Source organism: Sminthopsis crassicaudata, chromosome 2 (genome assembly GCF_048593235.1).
Source record: "Sminthopsis crassicaudata isolate SCR6 chromosome 2, ASM4859323v1, whole genome shotgun sequence".
NCBI lineage: Eukaryota > Metazoa > Chordata > Mammalia > Dasyuromorphia > Dasyuridae > Sminthopsis > Sminthopsis crassicaudata.
The window spans coordinates 118,365,083-118,391,258 of NC_133618.1; positions in this window are offsets into that span (position 1 = coordinate 118,365,083).

Genomic DNA, 26,176 nt, shown 5'->3' on the forward strand with positions numbered 1-26,176 from the left:
AACCCCATTTGGGGTCTTCTTGGCCAAGATATTGGGGTGTCATTTCCTTCTCCTCATTTTACAAATGAGAAAACTGAGGTAAACAGGATTAAAGGACTTTCTCAGACTCACACATCTAGTAAGCATCTGAGGTCAGATTGGGACTCAAGAAAATGAGCCTTCCTGACTCGAGTTCCCATGCTCTATTCACTGAGCTTCCTAGCTGCTCCATATGGAAGAAAGGACTATAAATCAGTCTCCTGAGTCACAGGGACAAAGCTGACCATGGAGAATTCAGAAAAAGATTGCACATTCACTGATTCTTTCAAAGAGCAAAAGTCTGAAGAGCCAAATTTCTAGCTCAATCGATCAGTCCATTGATCATTGCAAATATTTTCCCAACACTTTCTACATTTTAAAATTAATAGATAAAGTATTATCACTCTTTTGATAGCTAAGGTTGGCGTGGCAACAGGTCTATAAAACTGGGGAAATGCTAATAAGGAGAGAAAACTGTATTCAATGGGTGAAATAATACTGTTTGATGCCTGTTATGTGGAAATGAATGATAATGTTTTTCTCATGCATTATACCCTGGTTTTAGCCACTCTTATTTAGAGGAGTAGAAATATAGAAGTGGAGAGTTATAAACATTACCACCAGGGAAAGGATATTTAGTTTTTAGACTACAGGCTTCCCCCTCACACCTCAATTAAATTGGTCCACAATTAAAGGGCTCAGTGAAGACTCGGTGAGGACATAAATTTCTTCCTCCTATTGACAGATGCAGTTTTTGTTTTTACTTTTGAAAAGGAAATGGTAAATGGCACTGTGACCTCATTTTTTCTGATGTACATTCTAGTTGGACTCATTCAAACCCCCAATATTGTTCTAAGTATAGGTATTAAGGATATATTGGAAACCTACTTTTTGGTGAAAAAGTACCCAGCCAAATCTATTAAATTAATATCATTTCAATTTAATTCAATTCAAAAATTTATTATGTGAAAGTATAAATCTAGTCCCTAGGAAAACAAATACAAAAGTAAAAGCAGTCCCTATCCTCAAAGAACTTATTTAATACTTGACTTTAACATAGCATTTACATATACATTTAATTCAATGACCTCAGCAACCCTATAAGGAAAGTCATTACCATCTCCATTTAACAGATCAGGAAATAGAGGTATAGAGATCGCATTTGGAGTTTTATTGTCAGACACTGGAATGGTTTGCCATTTTTTCCCCGCTCACTTCCAAATGAGGAAACTGAGGCAAACAATTAAGATACATGCCTAGGGTTGGTCAGGTAGGAAGTATATGAGGCCAGATTTTGAACTCAGGTCTTTTTGATTCAAGGCCTAGAGCTTTATCCAGTGCACCACCAATCTGTCCAAGAATATTTATTAACCCCATAACCTTTAGAAGGTATAGCCCTGAAGTCAGAGTAGCCTTAGCTTTGGAACAGATGAATAGTGAATCCTGAACTTGTGTTGGCAGACCGTGAAAGATCATGAAATTGTGCCTCTTGCTTTAAAGTTTTCTTGTTGTTTTTGTTACTTTCTTTCCAACATACCATTCTTTGGCTTCTACTTATTAGAGATGTTGTATCCTTCAAAAGACCACACTATATGTTATGTACTTTCTTATTCACTCTTAACAAATGAGTAACCAACACACTTTTCTGAACTTGGCTTTGTGTGGGTAAATATTTGTGGAAAATTGATATATTATGTGATGTCTTTCATTTGAATCTGTGATGAATCTTCACTCAAGAAGACAAGTAGCAAGAGCACCCAACAAACCAGCCAATCATGGAAAAGTAAAAAAGCACCATTCTTTCCATGGGAGAGTGTGAAGCAATAGTCTTCACATTTCACTCACTCGATATATAATTTCTTCCAGGATAACTTGTACACTATTGTAGAAATCAGAACAAAAAGTCATTGGGAAAGGCCAAGGGAAGACTAAGAACAGCAATAAGCCTTCTATGTCTCTTTGAAGTTTACAAAATCTTAACCAATAAGATAAGATGAATGAATCAATGAATCACTTATTAAGTATTTACCAAATTCAAAGCCCTGAGGATACAATTAGAAAATGAAAACAGTACCTCTTCTCAATGAGCTCACATTCTCATGGTGGTAATAGCACAGATGGATGGTTTTAGCTATAAGTCAGATGGGAAAGACCCCAAAACCTTAGGGTTCAATAGCAAATATGATGTGAATACTGCTTCTTTAATGTCATTTCCAATGGAAAAAAAATTACCTTAGTTTTTGATATTGAATTATTTGACATTGCCAAAGTCTTTGGTGGCAGGAACTTTCCTTATAGGAGTGTTCAGTTAGAAAGAATCTTCAGAAGCAGTTGCCAGGCTATATCTCTACAGGGCTTGCCTTCAAGTACAGTGGCTAAGGGAAGCATGCTGAAAGCATTAGTATTCCCGAAAGTTCGTAAGCTCCATTGAGATCTGAGGGATGATGGTGTTCAAGGTGATGGTGATGTTCTCATCCTCTATGCACATACAGCCTCTTGTCTCTATTTCAAGGTCCCTGCTACTTCAGCTAGCCTGAGTTATCTGTCCCATGTGTGCCAGTTGATTGCCAATTGGTCAGAATATCTATGCTCTTTTCATAAAAATTGTTTTCCTCCCTATTGTAGTCTGAGCATGAAGCAACAACGGTAGTCTGAGGGCTGTTGTTAATCTTCTGGATTCCTGTGTCTATCTGCTTTTTGGTGGCAATTGGTTAGCAATTGTTTTGTGGTGGTGCTACGGAATGTTGGTCCTCTCTCTATAAAGATTTCTTCCTTCAGTAGTGGCTGGGATAGAAGCAGATATATTGGTTTGTAGGATACTGCTTTTCTTAAGTCTCTTGAGCGCAAGGTCCTGAATCATCTCAAGAATTTGAGAGGTAATGAGTTATGGTTCTGAATTTGTCTTGAAATTTGATTTGAATGTGATTTTCTTAAGCTCACTTTGGTGTAACCTGTGTCTTTCTCAGGCACCAGGATTGCTAGCAATGTCTTTGTTAGCTCCTTGTTTTGGACCCCTATCATCTGTAGGGGGAGGTACTCTACTACTTTCACATCAGTGGTCTCATTAAGGTAAAATGGGTATTGTCATTCTCTTTTACTCTGCCTGGACTTACAGAAGTTGTAAAGAGAATTGATTCTTTGAATTGCCAGTGATCATGAACAACAATTGAGTCTTAAGAAGATAACAAGTTAATATTTCATCCATGGATACCAGAGTGTTAATGGCTAAATATGCCAGTGGAGGGGCTGAGCACATGTGCAGCTATTTGCCTGACACAACTTCTGCTGTCATGGCCTATTAGAACCAGTTTACATGTGCATGTCGAATTTGATGAATATGTATGTGACCTCTTTCAGAGCCATCACTCATTGGACTATAGCCCCCATGGCAGAAACAACAGCACCTCTCATTAAACACAGCTTGAGTTACAGGCATGTTATGTTAATATTTCTTCAGAACTTTAGGGGGTTTTCTTCTTGTTCTAATAAATCGTGTGAAGAAAATCATTTAAAAGTATAATTGATTTTTTAAAATCCCTACAACTTTTCTCATTTTCTTCTTAACCATTTTACTTGGTATTTGAATTCAGGAAGGCTCTTTAGGCTAGCTGTTCAGGACATTTCACCTTTGGACCCAATCCCTTGCCATCTCTGAAATACAACCTGTTAGAAATCCTGCCCCCTGTCCAGATACTCAAATATTGTGCAAAATTGGACAACTTCTAAAGCTTGAAAGATTAGTGAAAATTCAGATGTGGAGCCACATGAACACAGCCTTACACCAGTTCCTTTTGCAAATACCTAGCAGTGGTTCCAACTATAGGAAGGAATTTGTTTGTCAGTGACATTGTGTTGGTATATCTCTCAAGTCAAAAAGTCCATTGGTCCAACCTAGTCTCTTTCAATGCTAACTGGTCACATGTATAGGCAGACAGAATAGACAAGCCCCTATATGAAATGATATAGGACAGCAAGACAGAGATTTGGAGGCAGAGGTCCTGGGTTCAAATTCTAGTTCTAAAATATTTTACTGCTTGTATGATTTTGGCAGCTCATTTATCTTATTTGAGCCTCAGTTCCTCATTTTTGAAATGAGGGAGTTGGAATAGAAGTCTTCTATTTTGAGTTTTAGGTCAATAAAGGGCTACTGGAAAACCATACACCCTCCTGGATGCTTATGATATTACCATTATATTTAATGACCTGATTTGATAATCTTTAAATTTGCTAACATGAATATTCTCAGCCTCTTTGTCTCTTGGTAAATGATTTTGAAACTGGCCATGGTTAAACACCTACTTCTGCAGGAAGACCTTTATCATTTTCTCTAATTCCTGGAGTTATCTCATGCCTACTATTGAATGATCTTGTATACCTATTTATGTATATGTTGTGTCTTCCATTAGAGTATAAATTCATGGATTGTTTTTGCCTTGCTTTTTTTTTTTTTCTTTTGGTGATATCCCTAGCAATTTGCACAGTTTTAGGCACATTGTACGTACTTAATAACACATTCATTGACTGCTTGGTTGATTGATAATTTTGCTTTTTGATTGATTGATTTGAATGATTCGTGATGAGCTTCTGAACTCATGCAGACTGGTTCTCAAGCAAAGATCATGTTGTCCTTCTTTAGGTATAACTGGCTAGGGCCTTTCTAGAACTTGTGCTCTGTGGGCACAGCTTTTAATAATCCAGGTTCATCTCCATGGCTGGATGAGATGCTGAAATTAAGGACTCACTCTTTACTCATTTTAAAAGTAGCTATTGTTTGTTTTTTTTTTTTTTTTTTTTCACAGCACAATGCCACATTTTGAAAAGGTTAGACATAGAAGATAAAATATAGCCTCAGAATTCAAGGAGCTTATAATATACATGGAGAAGGAGATTTACATAGATAAAACATTTAAGTCAGAGTACAAGACAATGTATCTTTAGGTACCAAGATAAGTAACTCCCAAGAATCTCATCATTCTTCTTTCCTTCCTCTCATCTACTCCAACTTCCATTCCATATCCAAATCCTTTATTTCCTCTTGTATACTGTCTTCTTTTATTAGATTGCAAATTCTTTGAGAAAAGGGATTGCCATTATTTTTTTCTATTTGTATCTCCAGTACTTAGCACAGTACCTGGCACAAAGTATATGCTTTATAAATGTTTATTGACCTATTTACTGCTATATACCTGGTACAAAAATGGTTACTGGAGATAAAAAGACATAAATAAAAAGGATCTCTGTCCTCAAGGAGTTTGCATTTTCCTGGGTGATAGCTTGTGTTTATATGTTTTATGCTTACAGAGGGTCTAGTATGTTGCAAGTGCTTAATATGTCTTTGAGTGACAAAATACAATGATTCTATTATTCTCATATAACAATCCTGTAGCATAAGTGGTACAAATATTACTATTCCCATTTTATAGGTGAGCAAAGCTCTGAGGCACAGAGAAGCTAAATAATTTTCTCCAAGTTTCGCAACAAGCAAAGACCAGAACTCAGACTTGAACTCCTATCTTGAAATTTGGAGACCTTTACACATCAGCCATTTTCTTCCTAATTAAAAAGCAAAAGATGCTCCCTTTTCCCATCTGAGAGGGATCTTTAGGACACAATTTCAAAATCTTCATTGTGACCATGGGGAGCTGTCTGTAGCTCTAGCACAACTCAGAATACCAGTGTTTGGTACTATGTTTCCTGTTAAACATTAGTGAATTGGAAAGTGATAAATAGTAATAGCTTCATAGGTTCCCAGAATTGTGTGAAGGACAGGAGCTTAAGTTACAAGAAGAGAAGCCCCCTTGGATGTGCTGGCTTCCAAGAGCTGTCACAAGGGTTTGATGGGTAAAAAAGTTCATTGTAAAGACCATTGATCTTCTCTCACTTGAGAGGCCCCCAGCTGGCCTCCATCTCAGCCTCTGTGGCCAAAGCAATCTCTACCATCCTTTATAAATCTAGTACCATTCCTGCCAACAGGCAGTGCAAGACATTTTCTGTTCTACTGTCTGCCAACCAAATGGCCCTGCAGCATAAGGTTCCAAGTTTCTTCAGTCTCATAAAACTCAGCTAAATGAAGCAATGGTGCCATGAAATCTGCGTTTATCTTGTGCACCTGATACTTCCCATCACAATGATGGAGTAGTTACCTAATGTCAGAACATGGTTGGGCTCGTTAGGAGGGCATAAAGGCAACTGAAAAGAGTGCAGTTGTGAAGGCTGAATAGGAGCTGCTTCAGTCTGAAATCCCCAGACACCCCAGAGAAATGATCTGATATAAAGCTGGTTTGAAAAGGGGGAGAGAAGGGAAGTCAGTACTTACGATGTTACAGATGATCAGTTACAGGTTAGGAGATCATAACACTGAAGGGCCACCTGTGCAATTAGGTTAATATGTAACCTACCTCTGGAGGGATGGTCCCTATTTCCAGCTAGTCTAACTGTGTCACCAGAATGTCCCTTGGGGAGGCTGGAAACCTGTTTTATTGCCCATTGGTGTGTGTGTGTGTGTGTGTGTGTGTGTGTGTGTGTGTGTGTGTGTGTGTGTTTCCCAGGGGCATAAGTTTTTTTACTTATATAGATTATGGGCTGCATTGAAGAATTTATTTTATATGCTATACTCAGAATTAGGATTTTCCTGAAGGTAACAAGTATGTATATTAGTATGCACAACAATGTGTCCCCAGAGGTTAGTGATGCCTTTAATAGTTTCAGGTATATTATGAGGAAAAAAAATCAGTACATAAGTGAATTTTAGTTTCTTATATAATTTATGTACTTTTCATAAAAGAACTGAGGTAATTGTTCTTTTTCCTCTGAACTGATACTCGCAATAGAGCATTGTTAACAAGTAGGCATCTAATAAAATTTTGTTAAATTGAATTAATCCCAGACCTCTGGAGGTTCCCTAGTTGTTTTCAGAAGAGAAAAGGATAATGAAAATCTGGATTATCCTAAAAAACTAAAGTCCTCTCCAAAAGTTTACCATAGCCCACTCCTCTTTAATACAAGACATTCATTTCTGCACTTCTATTTCATTTGGTTCTGTCCTAGGTCACTTAGCATGTTGCCTTTTTGCTCTCTAATTGTTTTATAACTATTGATCCAGTTTCTGCAACTAGATTTTAAGTGTCATGAGGGAGGAGATTATGTCCTAGTGCCTAAAACAATATTGACACACATAACTGCTGTCTGACCTAATTTAGGTCAAAAGGTGGGAAGAGAGTTCGAGATGTAGCTTGGGAAAGGACTGGAGACCATATTTTATGACAATCATTTAAAAGGGGTAAGGATTTTTAGCATTATAGAGAACATGTGTATGAGAATATATAGCAGTGAATGACCATCTTATTACCATTTAGATCACTGAATGTAATAGCTTGTACTATTTCCTCCTGTCCAACTAAAGAGAAGCTTATCCATTTTGTGTGAAGATATTCTTTGCTTCTTCCAACTTGTGACCTTGCTGACATATTATTTTGTTTATTTAATTTCTGTGTAACATGTGAATCCATGGAATTATTCCATATTTGATATATCTGTTTTTGAACCCTGGTCCTATAAAATAGGATGCTGGAAGGAGGAGGCATCTCAGGTTGTGAGAAACATCTGAGGTCCACTTCATTAAAATGGGCTATGGACTCTAATCATAGATGGGATAATTTTAATTCCCACATAAGTTAACAGATATTTACTAAACATCCAATGTGGTCCAACACTATGCTAGAGTGATAAAGATACAAAGAGATGCAAAAAATGGTCACTAAACTGGAGCAGCTCCAGTCTAATGGGGAACACATCATTCAAAGAAATGTAGAAACAAGACATACATGCATATACATATACATACAAACAAATAAATTCAAACATTCTTTATCTAATTTCTACGTAATTTTATATATTTACATGCATATTTATACATTTGTATGCATTTGATAAATTTACATGTATGTATATATAGATTAGGGTATGTAAATGGCACAATAGAAAAGATTCTACTGGCTTGGAATCAGGAAGATTAGATTTCAAATCCAACCTCAGACACTTATTAGCTGTGTGATGATGGTCTAGTCACTTAACCTTTTTTTTGCCTCAGTTTCCTTATCTGTAAAATGAACTAGAAAAGGAAATGGCAAACCACTTCAGTGTCTTTGACAAGAAAATCCCAAATATGTTCATAAAGCGTTGGATACAATTGATATGACTGAACACTAAAATGATAAATTAATTATAGTCTCAGAGGAAAGGTACAAGAATTATAAAATATTATTATTAAATATTATTAAATTATTAAAGATCAGGAAAGCCTACCCATACAATATGGGATTTTAGCTGGAATTTGAGAGAAAGCCAAGAGATGATGAAGGAGACATTCCAAGCATGGGAGACAACTAGAAAAATGCCCTGAGTGGAAAGATGGAGTGATTCATTTGATAAGGCCAGCTTCACTGAATCTGTTAGGTTGAACCATTAATGACAACTCTTGGTACACTGACATTCAATCTGATGCAAATCCATCCAATTACAGTCCTATTTTGTACACATCTGTCTGCTTTTCTCCCCAAAATGAAAAATTGTAGGAGTTTTGGCAAATGTTTTGCTAATATTTAAGTAAACTGCATCATCCCCCAATGAAGACATGTAGTCACTCTATTGGGGGAAATAAAGAAATAATCTTACTCTGGGAAGATCCATTCTTTATACAATCATACTTGTTCTTAGGAAACATTACTTTTTTTCTACATATTTACAAATTACCCCTTTAGTAATGTATTCTTACACCAAAGTTTTTAATGGATTTTATTTGTTTGTTTGTTTGTTTGGGGAGGTTATGTGTATCATTCATTCAATGATGCACTGGTAAATGTTTAAAAAACAGCTTTTGGAGGGAAAGTAAGGAAGGAGGAATGTATGCTTATCATCTTTTAAAGATAAATCTGATTTATAAACATTTTCTTTATTTCTTAAGTCTAGATCATCAACAACAACAGAAACATGGTTTTGGATGGATCAGTCACAGATTTCTGAGGAATAAATATACATTGGAATTTAACAATTTGTTCAATTCTTCAGATAAAATCAGGTTCCCAGCACATCACTTTATGGGTCCCTTTTGCACACCTACTGAAGCCTATAGACTCTTCATAATATTTTTTAAATAACTGAAAATGTAAGTGAATATGTAGGTTCTTTTCTTCTTTTTTTTTTAAATTTCCATCCAAGGTCCCCAAACTCCCTGAAACTTCCCCATGCATCCCAGAGTAAAGAGCTTCTTATCAAACACTTTGCCAAGGATCAAAGTTAAGCTCACTAGCCTATAGTTTACACTACTATTTACACTACTAATTGACATTTTAATAGCACTTGACAGTTGTGCACTTGACACGTATTTATGAGGATGCATACCTCTTAGCATCTCCCTATTACAAACAAGAAAGCTAGGATTCAAAGATATTGTGATGTTCTCCAAATCATATAGCTAACAAATACAAGAGCTTGGTTTCAAATTTAGATCTTCTTGATTTTAAGTTCCAGTGTTTTTAGTACACCATTAAGATTGTCCCCCATGTGGTTGTGAGCTATGGGAAATCAGTAACAATTTGAAAATTATCTCATGCCCTTTAACTGTTTGTTGATTGAGATTTCCTTGTTTCTTTTGTTCTTCATTATGTCCCCAGTTAGGAATATGATAAATTCTCCTGCAACTAGGAGAAAGTGTTGAAAGATCACCATCTCCACCACCACCACCACAACTACCTCTCTTTTCTAGACCAGGATAACAAAGTCAAGGATTCTCCCCCTAAATTACTGATGATTGAGGAGACACATGGTGATTAGTACTAAAAGTAAACTTTGGGTAATGTAAAAGTTGCTCTATTCTCACAAGTTTTTCTCCATCCAAGGAAAAAGCACAGTGGGTGCTTTTTATTGGTGGGTAAAACTGGAAACTCCTGAGAATGAATCATCTGCTGACAAATCCTGCCTGTTTTTTGACTTATCTATAGGCTCTAAAGGTAATCTAAGGTAAAGTAACTCACAACCTGAGTTACTTTCTTTAAATTAAAAAAAAGTAAACTGAATTTGCAATCCAAGCAAGGCCCAAAATCCATGTTCAGTGTCTTCTATGTGCCAAGAGGACATAAACTGGAAATCCTTTCTGAATTAAAAATAAAAATAAAAACAAAAAACAAAAAACACTATTCCACCAAGGATATAGTTGTCTAGCACAGTCACTTCTTTTCCCAAGAAAGAGTATGAAATAATATTGGCACAAGTTAAGGGAAGAATTTAAAAATATACTGCCCATGCAACCAAAATAAATGACACAAATCAGCAAATTCATTATGGACCAGGAAATATCTACTTTATTTCTCATCCTGTTCCATACTAAAGGGGAAAAGTTATGTCAAAATATAAAGTGGAGAGGAGTTCTCAAGTTTCACAATGTTGAATCTTTTCCAAATCAGTGCTTTCTTCATTGAGGCAACATCAAGGAGAACTATGAAATACCTATTAAGTGACTTGTAAAATAAAAGTCATATTAACTCTCTTATCTCTGGCCTATAGAATCTCTTGGTATTTTGACTGTCCTTTGGATTTCATTGGCATTGTTTATTTTGGGTTAAACAAACAAACTTGAAAGTCCTTTTATCAGTGAGCAACTTATTAGTTTAGGGGTTTCAATGATAGGCAGAACTTGAAATCAGGTCTTCCTGATGCTGAGGCCACATTTGTTACTTGTAGACTATTAAGAATTAATGATGAGAAGATGGCGGCGTGGAGGCAGACAGCTGCTTGAGCTCCTCGCTTTCTCTCAGAACTTACTTCATGACAAGCCTCTGACTTAATGCTTGACCCAGAAAGAAATCCACAAATTATCACCAAGAGAAGACATCCTTGAAAGTCGCCAGAAAAGGTCTGTGTTTGTTCGGGGGAGGGTCAATCAGACTGGGCGCAGACTGAGGGCAGACAGCCAGAGCAAGACAGGCAGCTCACACAGCTCAGACCGGAGGGGGAGGGGTGTGATCTCTGCAGTTTCTGCGAAAGGGCTTTTGCCCCAGTGTGGATGCTCCGTCTTGGCAGCAAGCCAGGAGCAGTGGAGAGGGTGTAAACACCGGAGGTGAAGATTAAAACCCCAGAAAGCCAGCGTCTCTCAGAGCCCGGCCACCCCCAACCCCCACCTGGACTGACTCGGTGCGTTCTCGGAGCCTCAGAGCGCAGACTCAGTACAGTCATTGCTGTTCTGTTAGTGGCTCTCTGCTGCCCTATCCCCAGTCTGTAGAGGAAGCCCATTAATAACATCCAGCCCTACCCCCCGCAAAACAGACCAATTGCTTCTCTTGTCAGTTTGTTTTCTTTGATTCTGACAAAATGAATAAAAAATTCAAAAGGGCTCTAACCATTGACAGCTTTTGTGTGGAGAGGGAGCAGACTTCAAATGCTGAGGAGACTAGCAACAGACTGTCCCCAGATGTATCCCCTGGGAGGGATATAAGCTGCTCCTCAATACAAAAGAACCTCATAGAGGAAATAAAAAAGGCTCTCACAAGAGAGCTGGAAGAGAAATGGGAAAAGGAAAGGGAAGCTTGGCAAGAGAGCCTGGAGAAGTCATCCCATGCATTCAAAGACAGAACGGATAAAGAAATCAAATCATTGAGAAACAAGATTAGTGAGCTGGAAAAGGTAAACAACTCCAAGGAAAACAGGATTAGTGAGCTGGAAAAAGAAATCAGCTCTCTAAAAAATAAAATGGATAAAATGGAAAAAAATTCCATAGAAGATAAAAACTCAATTGGACAATTACAAAGAGATATAAAAAAAGTGAGTGAAGAAAATACATCATTGAAAATTAGACTGGAACAAGTAGAAATGAATGACTCAAGGAGAAACCAAGAGGGAGTCAAGCAAAACCAGAGAAATGAAACAATTGAAAAGACTGTCAAGTACCTTACCAGAAAGACAACAGACCTGGAAAACAGATCCAGGAGAGACAATTTGAGAATAATCGGACTCCCTGAAAAATGGGAGGAAAAAAAGAGCTTGGACACCATTTTCCAGGAAATGATCAAAGAGAACTGCCCAGACGTTTTGGAAACAGAGGGTAAAATAGACATTGAGAAAATTCATCGATCACCTACTGAAAGGGACCCTAAAATCAAAACGCCAAGAAATATAGTGGCCAAGTTCAAGAACCATCAGACAAAGGAAAAGATATTGGAAGCTGCTAGAAAAAAACAATTCAGATATGGAGGATCCACAATAAGGATAACACAGGATCTAGCAGCGTCCACATTAAAAGAACGCAGGGCCTGGAACATGATATTCCGAAAGGCTAAGGAACTTGGTATGCAGCCAAGAATAACTTACCCAGCAAGAATGAGCATCGTTTTCCAGGGAAGAAGATGGACATTTAACGAAATAAATGAATTCCATCTATTTTTGATGAAAAAACCAGACCTACATAAGAGGTTTGATCTTCAAATACAGAACTCAAGAGACTTCTAAAAAAGGTAAAAAGAAATCTTGAGAACTATACTTCTGTCAAAAAAATATGTAAAGAACATATGTACAATTTGTCTTAGAAAATAGAGGTGGAAAGGAGATTATAAAAAAGTACAAAGTGGTGGTACTACATCTCATGAAGAGGCAAAGGTAACCTATTATATCTGAGAGAAAGAAAGGAGGGAGATGAACATAGCGTGTATCAATAGACATATTCGATTTATGGTGAAACTTCTTCCACTTCATTGAAAAGTGAAAGGGAAGGAGTAAGCTAAGGGGAAGGGAATACAGTAATTTCGAGGAAAAGGGGTAAAATAAGGGGAGGATCTTTAAGGTGGGGGAGGGATCCTAAAAAGGGAGGGCTGTGAAAAGCAAGTGGTGTTTACCAGTTTAATACTGGATAGGAGGGTAAAAGGGAAGGAAAGGGGAAAAGCATAAGCAGGGGTTAATAGGATGGCAAGCAATATAGAATTAGTCCTTCTAACCATAAATGTGAATGGGGCAAACTGCCTCATAAAGAGGAAGCAGTTAGCAGACTGGATTAAAAGTCAGAATCCTACTATATGTTGTTTACAGGAAACACACCTGAAACAGGATGAGACATTCAAACTAAAAGTAAAAGGGTGGAGCAGAATCTATTATGCTTCAGGCAAAACCAAAAAAGCAGGAGTAGCCATCCTCATCTCAGATCAAGCAAAAACAAAAATTGATCTAATTAAAAGAGATAAGGAAGGGCATTATATCCTGCTAAAGGGAAGCATCAATAGTGAAGCAGTATCAATATTAAACATGTATGCACCAAGTGGTGCAGCATCTAAATTCTTAAAAGAGAAATTAAGAGAGCTGCAAGAGGAAATAGATAGCAAAACTATAATAGCGGGAGATCTCAACCTTGCACTCTCAGAATTAGATAAATCAAACCACAAAATAAATAAGAAAGAAGTCAAAGAGGTAAATAGAATACTAGAAAAGTTTGATATGATAGATCTTTGGCGAAAGCTAAATGGAGACAGAAAGGAATATACTTTCTTCTCAGCAGTTCATGGAACCTATACAAAAATTGATCATATACTAGGGCATAAAAACCTCAAAATCAAATGCAGTAAGGCAGAAATAGTAAATGCATCCTTTTCAGACCATAATGCAATCAAAATAACATTTAATAAAAAGCCAGGGAAAAATAGACCAAAAAATAATTGGAAACTAAATAATCTTATACTAAAGAATGATTGGGTAAAACAGCAAATCATAGACATAATTAATAACTTCACCCAAGAAAATGACAATAATGAGACATCATACCAAAATGTGTGGGATACAGCCAAAGCAGTAATTAGGGGAAGTTTTATATCTCTACAGGCCTACCTGCATAAAATAGAGAAAGAGAGGGCCAACGAATTGGGTTTACAACTAAAATTGCTAGAAAAGGAACAAATTAAAAACCCCCAGACAAACACAAAACTTGAAATTCAAAAAATAAAAGGTGAGATTAATAAAATTGAAAGTAAAAAAACTATTGAATTAATTAATAAAACTAAGAGTTGGTTTTATGAAAAAACCAACAAAATAGACAAACCCTTAGTAAACCTGATTAAAAAAAGGAAAGAGAAAAAGCAAATTGATAGTCTTGAAAATGAAAAGGGTGAACTCACCACTAATGAAGAGGAAATTAGAACAATAGTTAGGAGCTACTTTGCTCAACTTTATGCCGATAAATTCGATAACTTAAATGAAATGGAAGAATACCTTCAAAAATATAGCTTGCCCAGATTAACAGAGGAAGAAGTAAGTAGTTTAAATAGTCCCATCTCAGAAAAAGAAATAGACCAAGCTATTAACCAACTTCCTAAGAAAAAGTCCCCAGGACCAGATGGATTTACAGGTGAATTCTACCAAACATTTAAAGAACAACTAACTCCAATGCTATGTAAACTATTTGAAAAAATAGGGATTGAAGGAGTCCTACCAAATTCCTTCTATGACACAGACATGGTACTGATACCTAAACCAGGTAGATCGAAAACTGAGAAAGAAAACTATAGACCAATTTCCTTAATGAATATTGATGCTAAAATCTTAAATAAGATATTAGCAAATAGACTTCAGAAAATCATCCCCAGGATAATACACTATGACCAAGTGGGATTTATACCAGGAATGCAGGGATGGTTTAATATTAGGAAAACTATTAGTATAATTGACCATATTAATAATCAAATTAATAAAAACCATATGATCATCTCAATAGATGCAGAAAAGGCATTTGATAAAATCCAACATCCATTCCTACTAAAAACGCTTGAGAGTATAGGAATAAATGGACTATTCCTTAAAATAATAAGGGGCATATATTTAAAACCTTCAGTAAACATCATATGTAATGGTGATAAACTAGAACCTTTCCCTGTAAGATCAGGAGTGAAACAAGGTTGCCCACTATCACCATTACTATTCAATATAGTACTAGAAACTCTAGCCTTGGCAATAAGAGCCGAGAAAGAGATCCAAGGAATTAGAGTAGGAAATGAAGAAATCAAATTGTCACTTTTCGCAGATGACATGATGGTATACTTAGAGAACCCCAAAGACTCTGCTAAAAAGCTATTAGAAATAATTCAGAATTTTAGCAAAGTCGCAGGATACAAAATAAATCCACATAAATCCTCAGGATTTTTATACATTACCAACACAATCCAACAGCAAGAGATACAAAGAGAAATTCCATTCAAAATAACAGTCGATAGTATCAAATATTTGGGAATATATCTACCAAAGGAGAGTCAGGAATTATATGAGCAAAATTACAAAACACTTGCCACAAAAATAAAGTCAGATTTAAATAATTGGAAAGACATTCAATGTTCTTGGATAGGCCGAGCGAATATAATAAAGATGACAATACTCCCCAAACTAATCTATTTATTTAGTGCTATACCAATCAGACTCCCAAGAAACTATTTTAATGACCTAGAAAAAATAACAACAAAATTCATATGGAAGAATAAAAGGTCGAGAATTGCAAGGGAACTAATGAAAAAAAAGTCAGAGGAAGGTGGTCTAAGTGTACCTGATTTAAAGCTATATTATAAAGCAACAGTCACCAAAACCATTTGGTATTGGCTAAGAAATAGACTAGTTGATCAGTGGCATAGGTTAGGTTCACAGGACAAGATAGTGAATAAAAATAGCAATCTAATCTTTGACAAACCCAAAGATCCCAAATTTTGGGATAAGAATTCATTATTTAACAAAAACTGCTGGGAAAACTGGAAATTAGTATGGCAGAAACTAGGCATGGACCCACATTTAACACCACATACTAAGATTAGATCAAAATGGGTCCAAGATTTAGGCATAAAGAACGAAATCATAAATAAATTGGAGGAACATGGGATGGTTTACCTCTCAGACTTGTGGAGGAGGAAGGAGTTTGTGTCCAAGGGAGAACTAGAGACCATTATTGATCACAAAATAGAACATTTTGATTACACCAAATTAAAAAGTTTCTGCACAAACAAAACTAATGCAAACAAGATTAAAAGGGAAGTAACAAATTGGGAAAAAATTTTTACAGTTAAAGGTTCTGATAAAGGCCTCATCTCCAAAATATACAGAGAATTGACTTTAATTTATAAGAAATCAAGCCATTCTCCAATTGATAAATGGTCAAAGGATATGAACAGACAATTTTCAGATGATGAAATTAAAACTATTTCCACTCATATGAAAGAGTGTTCCAAATCACTATTGATCAGAGAAATGCAAATTAAGACAACTCTGAGGTATCATTACACACCTGTCAGATTGGCTAAAATGACAGGAACAAATAACGATGAATGTTGGAGGGGCTGTGGGAAAACTGGGACACTGATGCATTGTTGGTGGAATTGTGAAAGAATCCAACCATTCTGGAGAGCAGTCTGGAATTATGCCCAAAAAGTTATCAAAATGTGCATACCCTTTGACCCAGCCATACTACTACTGGGCTTATACCCCAAGGAACTACTAGAGAAGGGAAAGGGTCCTGTGTGTGCCAAAATGTTTGTGGCAGCCCTTTTCATAGTGGCTAGAAGCTGGAAGATGAATGGATGTCCATCAATTGGAGAATGGTTGGGTAAACTATGGTATATGAATGTTATGGAATATTACTGTTCTATAAGAAATGACCAACAGGAGAAATACAGAGAGGCTTGGAGAGACTTACATCAACTGATGCTGAATGAAACGAGCAGAACCAGAAGATCATTCTACACTTCAACAATGATACTGTACGAGGATGTATGCTGATGGAAGTGGATTTCTTCAACATAGAGAAGAGCTAATCCAATTCCAATTGATTAATGATGGACAGAACCAGCTACATCCAGAAAAGGACTGGGAAATGAATGTAAACTGTTATTTTTACCTTCTGAATCCAATTCTTCCTGTGCAACAAAAAATTCGGTTCTACACACATATATTGTATCTAAATTATACTGTAATATATTTAACATATATAAGACTGCTTGCCATCAGGGGGAAGGGGTTGGGGGAGGAAGGGAAAAAATCTGAATAGAAGTAAGTGCAAGGGATAATGTTGTAAAAAATTACCCATGCATATGTACTGTCAAAAAATGTTATAATTATAAAATAAAATAAAAAAAAAATAATAATAAAAAAAAAAAAAAAAAAAAAGAATTAATGATGATTACAATGACTAATTCATATTTTGTTAGCTCTTTTGGGTTTATAAGGATAAATAGGTAAATTAGATAGATGGATAGAAAGATAGATAAATAGAAATAGAAACAAAGGAAGGAAGGAAAGAAGGAAAGGAAGGAAGGAAGGAGGGAATGAAAAAGAAGGAAGAAAAAAATGAAAGAACAATAAACAACATTTTGTTGTTTCTAGAGATACAAAAACAAAAACAAAAACAATGCAGAACTCTCTCTCTCTTCAGTCCTTTTATCTCTAGCCTTCCCTAACTTGAATCCAATTCACTTGCATGTCAGGGCCTCGTCTTCCTGAAATCATGTCCTTTGAGAACAAAGGACAAACAACATTCTTGACTCTGGGATTCCTTTCCATCAAGATGAAATAACCAGCTCACTCTAGAGTATCACCTTTCCTGTAGCCCCTTTCTCTGATTGGTCAAAAGTTATTCAGCATTACTTTATAGGTACCTCTCCCACCTACTCCACCTTTCAGTTTCTTATCTGTTATTTTCCCCCATTAGAGTGTCACCTCCTTGAGGGCAAAAACTTTTTGCTTTGCATCTTTAGATTCCAAGTCTTTGTACTAGTCTGGTAAAATAAAAATGAATTTGCTTGTTGGCCTTTCTTGAATGACTTATATTCTAATGGATGAAGACAATACTTAAAGGAATAGATGGGGAAGGAGGTTGTAGGGGGGTGGTCTTGAAATTGGGGCATGGTGAGGAAACTGTAGGAAGTGGCTCTGTAGCCTGATTCCAGACTAGATATGGCAAAAGGCTAGCTTACCTTAGGTGTTGTGTTGGAAAAGCAGGGCTGCAGTAGAAACCTGGTTTCTGACAGGACTGTGATGATTGAGAGTGAAATCACCATCTTTACATAAATTATCTCATTTGATTCCACAATAATTCTGTGAAGTAGATACTATCTACTTAGAAAGAGAAAACTTAGAAGTAGGTTAAAGGAATTGTCCAGGTTTAGACAGACTAGTCAGGATTTAAAACTAGGTATCCTTATTTGAAGGCAGCTGGGTGGCTCAATAACAAAATGATGTGGCTGTAGTACCAAATGAAGTAATTTTAAGCTCAGTCCCCAAATGCTGGTGTTTGGTCATGTGAATAATTCACAGTGGCTATTCTCTTTGGCAAAAGGTAGGTTAATTTAGGAGAAGAGGTTACAGACAAAAAGAAGAGATACAATAGATGCCAGGAATGGTAAATGTGAAATAGAATTCGGAGATTTGGGAGTTAGCAAGAGAATTCATTTTAAAAATTAATAATTGAAAAGACAAGTTAGTTCCCAAGTGCAACTCACAATTAGCCAGGAGAAAGGAAACATCTCAAGTTTGGGGCATGCCCTTAGCTGGCAGACTAAATCCTAAGAGGCACTTAGCATTCTAAAAGAGTTAGTTAGATATAAGAAAGGAAAAGACACTATGAGGCATAGTGGGGGATGAGAAGAGAGACATCATGTGTGAAAGGGGAAGGGAGAAGGGAAAGATATCACAAGGCAGAGTGTCATGGCACACTGACCCAAAGGGGATTCAACAAAGATGACCTGAGCTGTGGACATGTTTATATAGGAAATTTTACTTCAGAGGATTAACTTAACTTGGATTTCTTGGCTGGACACATCAAAATGGGGCCTCTACAGATTATGAGAGGCTAAACTGATTCCTCTTAGAGTCCTTCCCTGTCTGTCCCAGGAAGTTACTCTATCACTGTTTTATTCTTTCTCTGCCAAACTTCATCAAGAGCACTGGACCTGGAATTGGGAAGATCTGAGTTCACATCTGGCCTTAGCCACTCACTAGCCATGTGCACTAAACCCTGGTTGCCTCAATTTCCTTACTTGTAAAATGAGCTAGAGAAGGAAATGGTAAACCATTCTAGTATCTTTGTCAAGAGAAGTCCATTGAGAGCATTGGTATACTACAGTGCACAGGGTCACAAAGAATGATTTAACAACAATACCTTCATTTCATACACTGAGTTTGTTCTAATATATCAAGCTGGCAGGTGTGTACATATATGGAGTTTTCATGTAAATAAGCACAAGTGGGTAGCTAAAGACTTGACCTCAGAGTCAGAAAAACCTATATTTAAAGCCCACATCAGCAACATCCTAGCTGTTTGATTCTGATCAAGTCATATAACTTCAGTGCCCCAAGGCACATATCTATGTTGCCCCATAGGCAAATGACTATAAGCATTTTTAAGGGAGAGAGTCCTTATCAAGAAAGAGTTCAATATATACACATTCATAAATATGTGTATATACATATATGAGCTCATTCTGTCTCTATGTATATGATTATTTCTGCCTCAAGTTAATTTAAATAAGGTTGTTTTATTTTTTATTTTTTTCATTGAAGGGAATTCCATTTTATTGCACTCTGGTGAGATAAAGAACATCATTGCTTCTGTGGCCTTCTTTGTAATTTCCTATACTATCCACAAGCCCCAGTGATGTAATTTCTAATAAAGCAGCATATTTATAAAGACATTAAGGAAGTACAATATTGAGATAAGCTTATATGGATAGAAGCAGAATGGTATCAGTCACTCCCCAATGCCATCTCTAGGGGACTGCTTTAGTTATAGCTCAGTAAGGTTAGGAGGATGGGATGCTAAATAATTAGTTATATGTTTCTTAAGAATTCCTCCAAGGCTAAAGGGAATTTATTGGTATAGTCATTTCAACTAGCCACCCTTTTGGAAATTGCATGTCCTTCCTAGTATAGTAAAAATCCTTAAGAAGAGTATATTACTCCTTACCATTGAAGATGTAGTACAGCTGGCAAGTGTCTCAGCTAATGTTTTATATTCCCAGTCCCTTTCTCATGGACATCTGTGTCCCATATCTCTTGGTTGTTTTTTTTTTGTTTTTTGTTTTGTTTTGTTTTGTTTAATTTATTTTTTCCTTTTTCCCCTCCGAGCCACTGAAAAAATAGGATAAAGGAAGAAAAAATCCTTCTAACAAATAAGCATACTCAAACAAAATTAACTGCCTTATTAAGTTCAAATATATGTTTTATTCTGCATCTTGATTTCAACATCTTTCTGTTAAGAAGTAGGATGCATAAATCATCACTCTCTTCAGTCTACTGGAGTAATTATTGGTTATTGCATTGATCTAAGTTGTTCTGTTGTTCAAAGTTGTTGTCTTTACAATTTTGATAGAGGACACTGATAGCCATTGAAAGAAATAAGAATAAATTTTAAAAGAAATTCTAAAAAATAACATTGATATGAGTAGTGAATTTTAAATTTGGAAATAGATTGAACAATTATACAGCATTTAATGTGGCTTAAATTAAATTATATTTCCAAGTCTCCTCACAATGAAATTGGCTATTAGAAAATTGAATACAATATTCTCTATTCATAGACTATAGCAATAAGGGTTCAGCCTAGGGGGTGGGGGTAGTGTGGAAGGTAAAACAAATTCCATTATTAAAATATGTATGTGTTGGTATGAGCACATGTGCTTAATGCCTCCCATATTGTATTAGGATTACATCTCTTAGAAGGACTAACTCTTTTTTTTAATATATTTTTTTTATTTTGTAATTATAAATTTTTGACAGTATATATGCATGAGTAATTTTTTATAACACTATCCCTTGTATTCATTTTTCCAAATTATCCCCTCCCTCCCTCTACTCCCTCCCCTAGATGACAGACAATCCCATACATTTTACATGTGTTACAATATAACCTAGATACAATATATGTGTGTAAATCCCATTTTCTTGTTGCACGTTAAGTATTAGATTACGAAGGTGTAAGTAACCTGGGTAGATAGACAGCAGTGTTAATAATTTACATTCACTTCCCAGTGTTCCTTCTCTGGGTGTAGTTGTTTCTGTCCATCATTGATCAACTGGAAGTGAGTTGGATCTTCTTTATGTTGAAGATATCCACTTCCATCAGAATACATCTTCATACAACATTGAAGTGTACAGTGATCTTCTGGTTCTATTCATTTCACTCAGCATCAGTTGATGTAAGTCTCTCCAAGCCTCTCTGTATTCCTCCTGCTGGTCATTTCTTACAGATCAATAATATTCCATAACCTTCATATACCATAATTTACCCAACCATTCTCCAATTGATGGACATCCATTCATCTTCCAGTTTCTAGCCACTACAAAAAGAGCTGCCACAAACATTTTGGCACATACAGGTCCCTTTCCCTTCTTTAGTATTTCTTTGGGATATACGCCCAATAGCAGCAATGCTGGATCAAAGGGTATGCACAGTTTGATAACTTTTTGGGCATAGTTCCAAATTGCTCTCCAGAATGGCTGGATTCTCTCACAACTCCACCAACAATGTATTAGTGTCCCAGTTTTCCCACATCCCCTCCAACACTCATCATTATTTGTTCCTGTCATCTTAGCCAATATGACAGGTGTGTAGTGTTATCTCAGAGTTGTCTTAATTTGCATTTCTCTGATCAGTAGTGATTTGGAACACTCTTTCATATGAGTGGATATAATTTCAATTTCATCATCTGAGAATTGTCTGTTCATATCCTTTGACCATTTATCAATTGGAGAATGGTTTGATTTCTTTATCAGAACCTTTAACTGTAGAAATATTTTCCCAATTTGTTACTTCCCTTCTAATCTTGTTTGCATTCGTATTGTTTGTACAGAAACTTTTTAGTTTCATGTAATCAAAATCTTCTATTTTGTGATCATTAATGATCTCTAGTTCTCCTCTGGTCATAAATTCCTCCTCCACAGGTCTGAGAGGTAGACTATTCTCTGTTCCTCTAATCTATTTATGATCTCATTCTTTATGCCTAAATCATGGACCCATTTTGATATTATCTTGGTATATGGTGTTAAGTGTGAATCCATATCTAATTTCTGCCATACTAATTTCCAGTTTTCCCAACAGTTTTTTTCCAAATAATGAATTTTTATCCCTAATGTTGGTATCTTTGGGTTTGTCAAAGACTAGATTGCTATAGATGTACCCTTTTTTGTGAAGGACTAACTCTTAGAAGTCTGTGTGTGAACTTCACTGTGTAATATTAGAGTACTCTGGACTGGTGGGTGATTCTAACATTGAACTTGAAGAGAATACAGAGTATCAAAGACTCAACTGTAAATCAGGAACAGAGTATCAAAGGCTCAACTGTAAATGAGGGACACTAGATTGATGAATTTGCCTCTTTTAAATGGTAACTTTAAGTGGTAAAATACATTTTTCTGAGTTAACAGTATGGATAAGGAGATTTAAAGTGAGCAGAGGACTATACTGGAACTAAGAAGAGATTGGTGACTAAATGAGTATGAGGGTTGTGGGGAGGGGACACTGTTGTAGGAAAGAAAGATGAAGATGGAGAGAGAGAGAGAGAGAGAGAGAGAGAGAGAGAGAGAGAGAGAGAAGACAACCCACCTTCCAATAACAGTATAATATATATAAAATAACATTTATTTTCTGTCAATATTTTGGAGATGGGATAGGATAAGGTAGGATTGAAATGGAGAATACCTTAAAAGCATAGGCATACAAATAGTTGATGCAAATTTTTTACAAATAAATTGCTAATCTGTTTTAATGAATTTGTTTTGCTAAGAATTCACTTAAAGGAGGGCCCTTGGACTATGTATTTTAATGGAGACTGACCCAAAGAGTACTTTGAACCCAAGTATCTCTGTATTGATTATAATTTATGCACACTTATGCATGCCTGCTTTGTTGCTCAGGTGATAACTTAGGATGGGCAAATTTTATTTTTTCTGAAAAAATAAGGATTATGGCTTCTTTTTTTCCATCAAACATCATATTCCACATCCTCTCTACCACTGTTTAATAGAGGTGCTAATAAGGAGAAATAAATAAAAGTAGGAAATAATGAAAAAGAAAAAGAGATACAGAAGGATTAATAAAGTTATAAGCCAGGAAATCAGTAGATGAATGTTTAAGAATTGCTTTTTTGTTGCGATGATTTTAAGGTTGTTTTGTTAGGGAGTTAGGTGCAAGACAGTTTAGTCTTGGACCTGATTCTAATGGAAGTAACCTTAGGCAAGGGACTTAATTTTTCTATATAAAGAATGAGAGATGCTTGGCAGAAATAATTTATCAATGGATATTTACTACCATGATAGCTATTGCAGAGCTCCAAGAGGTCAGTTCAGCATTGGCTATTGCAAGATGGTGAGAAAGATTTGCAGAACTACCCCCCTGAGTGGTGATGATGATGACTCAGTCAAGAACACAGAGTTTGTGACTCCATGTCCAAACCTCTCTCCATCCACTATCTCACTAGCTTTCTCAGTGCCTGCCATGTGCCAAAAACAATGCTAAATGCTGTGAATACAAAAACATGAAAGTCTTTACACTCAAAGAGCTTATATTTTCTTAGGCATGACATACATGGTATTTCCAGAATATGTATAATTTTTAAAAAAGCAATTTGTGGAGGTAAGATACTAAGATTTGGGAGCATTCATGAACAGTTTTGTGGTTCTTTAGAATGAAATGGTTGGACTATATGCTCTCTCTCAAGTCCACCTCAGTCTTATTTCTCATGACTATTTCTCATGAATCTCTTTCACATTCCATCTACCTAAATCCCATCTACCATTATCTAGAAAGTTTATCATGGACAACATAATTAGAATTTTTTAGAGAGTAATATAGACTGGAGAGACATCTACAAAATCTAACATTTTTGTCTACCCTTTTTCATCTTTTCTCTGTTCAAATGTAGAAAAAAAACTCTTGAGACTAGCCATTCTTTTGACCCTAGATATAGTTTTTTCTACATTAGCACGGAAAAGTTAGTGCCAGGACATCTGCAACCCTTCATAATCTACTTGTCCCTTCTAAAGTAAGAGGATGAATTTAGTTCTTTGGGGAGATTCAGTTAATTACATGAGCAGTGAACTCACTCCAGGAAACATAGTCAACATTTCTGTGCAATTGACTATCAAATTGACTACCCCACCATAATATCTAATTACATAGAAGAGTATATCAGTTAAAATATGTTAAGCCAATTTAAAATGTAATAATAAAAAAGCAGCATTCAAAATCTGAGAGAAATCAGTCATTTTGACAGCTGATATTATAGATTAAGAAAGACGCAGGAGGTATATCACTACTGTGAGAAATGATAATTGGACTTAAATCCCTTACAGGTTTTATGAATAATTTGTTAGGCCTATTTCATCCTATTTATACATTTTGGGAATTCTTTGTACCATGATCTGTAATATACAGGTACGTAGAAAGATCATGTGTAACACTTCATATTGTTTAGACTACATCTCAAAAATTTTGGATATAGAGTAATTCCAAAATAGAAAAGGTTCTCAGGTTTGTCCCAGAGCATACTTAAAACTGACTTGTGCTACTATTTATAATAATTCTAGCCTTCACTTAGATTTCTGAGATTATCCAGGATAAAAAGCAAGCAAATCAACAAGCATTTACTAACCTCCTATTTTGTGTGAGATATTATACTAAGCACTGATAACACAAATAAAGAAAAACTGCCCATGTCATCAACAAGTTTACATTTTAATTGCAAAGGACAACATGTAAAAAGAAGCAAAAAACCCCACAAAAAACAAAAAACAAATCTACAAACAAACAAACAAATAACAACAAAATAATCAGAGCCTGGGAGGGAGCAAGAAGTGAAGGGTACAGATAATCATGCGGGAGTATGGTAGAGAAAGGTCCATCAATAGTAAATGATAGAGAGGAATATAGCTGTAGCTGTCTCAGGAATTTTCCTTTAAATGGAGATTCTGGGAAGAAGCAGACAGTCGCAAAAAGGGCCAAAGGATCAGAAGTATATTCTAAGATGAGAATCCCAGAGGGAAGTAAACTTGGCATGGCAGAGAATGCCCAGCGTCAAGGAAACCTAAAGAATAAAGAGTACAAGAACAGCTTCATTCCGGTCTAATTCTCATTCTTGTATCAAATTTCTTAAGGTGCCTAGAGGCCAAGATATATTTACCTTCTCTTACTTTCCTCCAATTGTCGCACTTGGTTAGCTTTTTATTCCCACCTTAAAGATTTCTTCAATTGTTGTAATCTGTGTTAATTTTTTTTTATCCTCTAGGTATTGATATTAAAGTCATATAGAAATGGATACCTGCCACAATACACTAATTTAGAAAACCACAAATTAACATTGTTGATATTGTATTGTATTTTTAAATTTATTATGTCAAACATTTCCCAAATTATATTTTTAATCTGGTTGGGGTCAGACTCTAGAATTGGACCATGAATTTGATATCTCTGATCTGGAATCTTTGAGCACTCTAAACCACATAGTTTGGTACTTAATTCTGTATTGTCTTATAGCATCTCTTGTCCATTAGCCTGTTTGCTCCACTGGATTAAAAGCTCCTTGAGAGTGAACCCTTTATGGTAACAGTCCTAACCAGTAATAGGCTTTGTGTAATTACTAATCATTTGATCACAGAAGTTTGGAAAATCATAGGAAAGTATGTGGAAGTCATCTGCATAGAGATAAAAATTTAGGAGGCGGATGCATATATAATTACCCAGAGTTAAAGAAGAGAGCCCAAGACAGAACCTTGTACAACACCCACATTTAAGAGGCTGTGAGGTGGGTAATGACCTCGCAAAGGATACTAGAGCTAGATGATGTGAAAGTGAATCTTGAATGAATAGTGTTAGAAGAAACCAGAGTGAATAAAGTATTCAGGAAGAGAGAATAGTCAGCTTTGTTAGTAAGGGAAAGAGGAGTATGTGCCAGATGCTGTACAAAGCACTTTCCAAATATTATTTATTTTGATCCTCCCAGCAACTCTGTGTGATAGATCTTGTTATATCCTCATTTTATAGTTGAGGCAACTGAGGCAGGCAGGGGAGAAATGACTTTCTCAGTTACTCAATTAAAGATGAGAGTTGAACTTTTGTCTTCCTACCTTTGGCTTTAGCACTGTCACCATTGTGCCATCTAGCTGT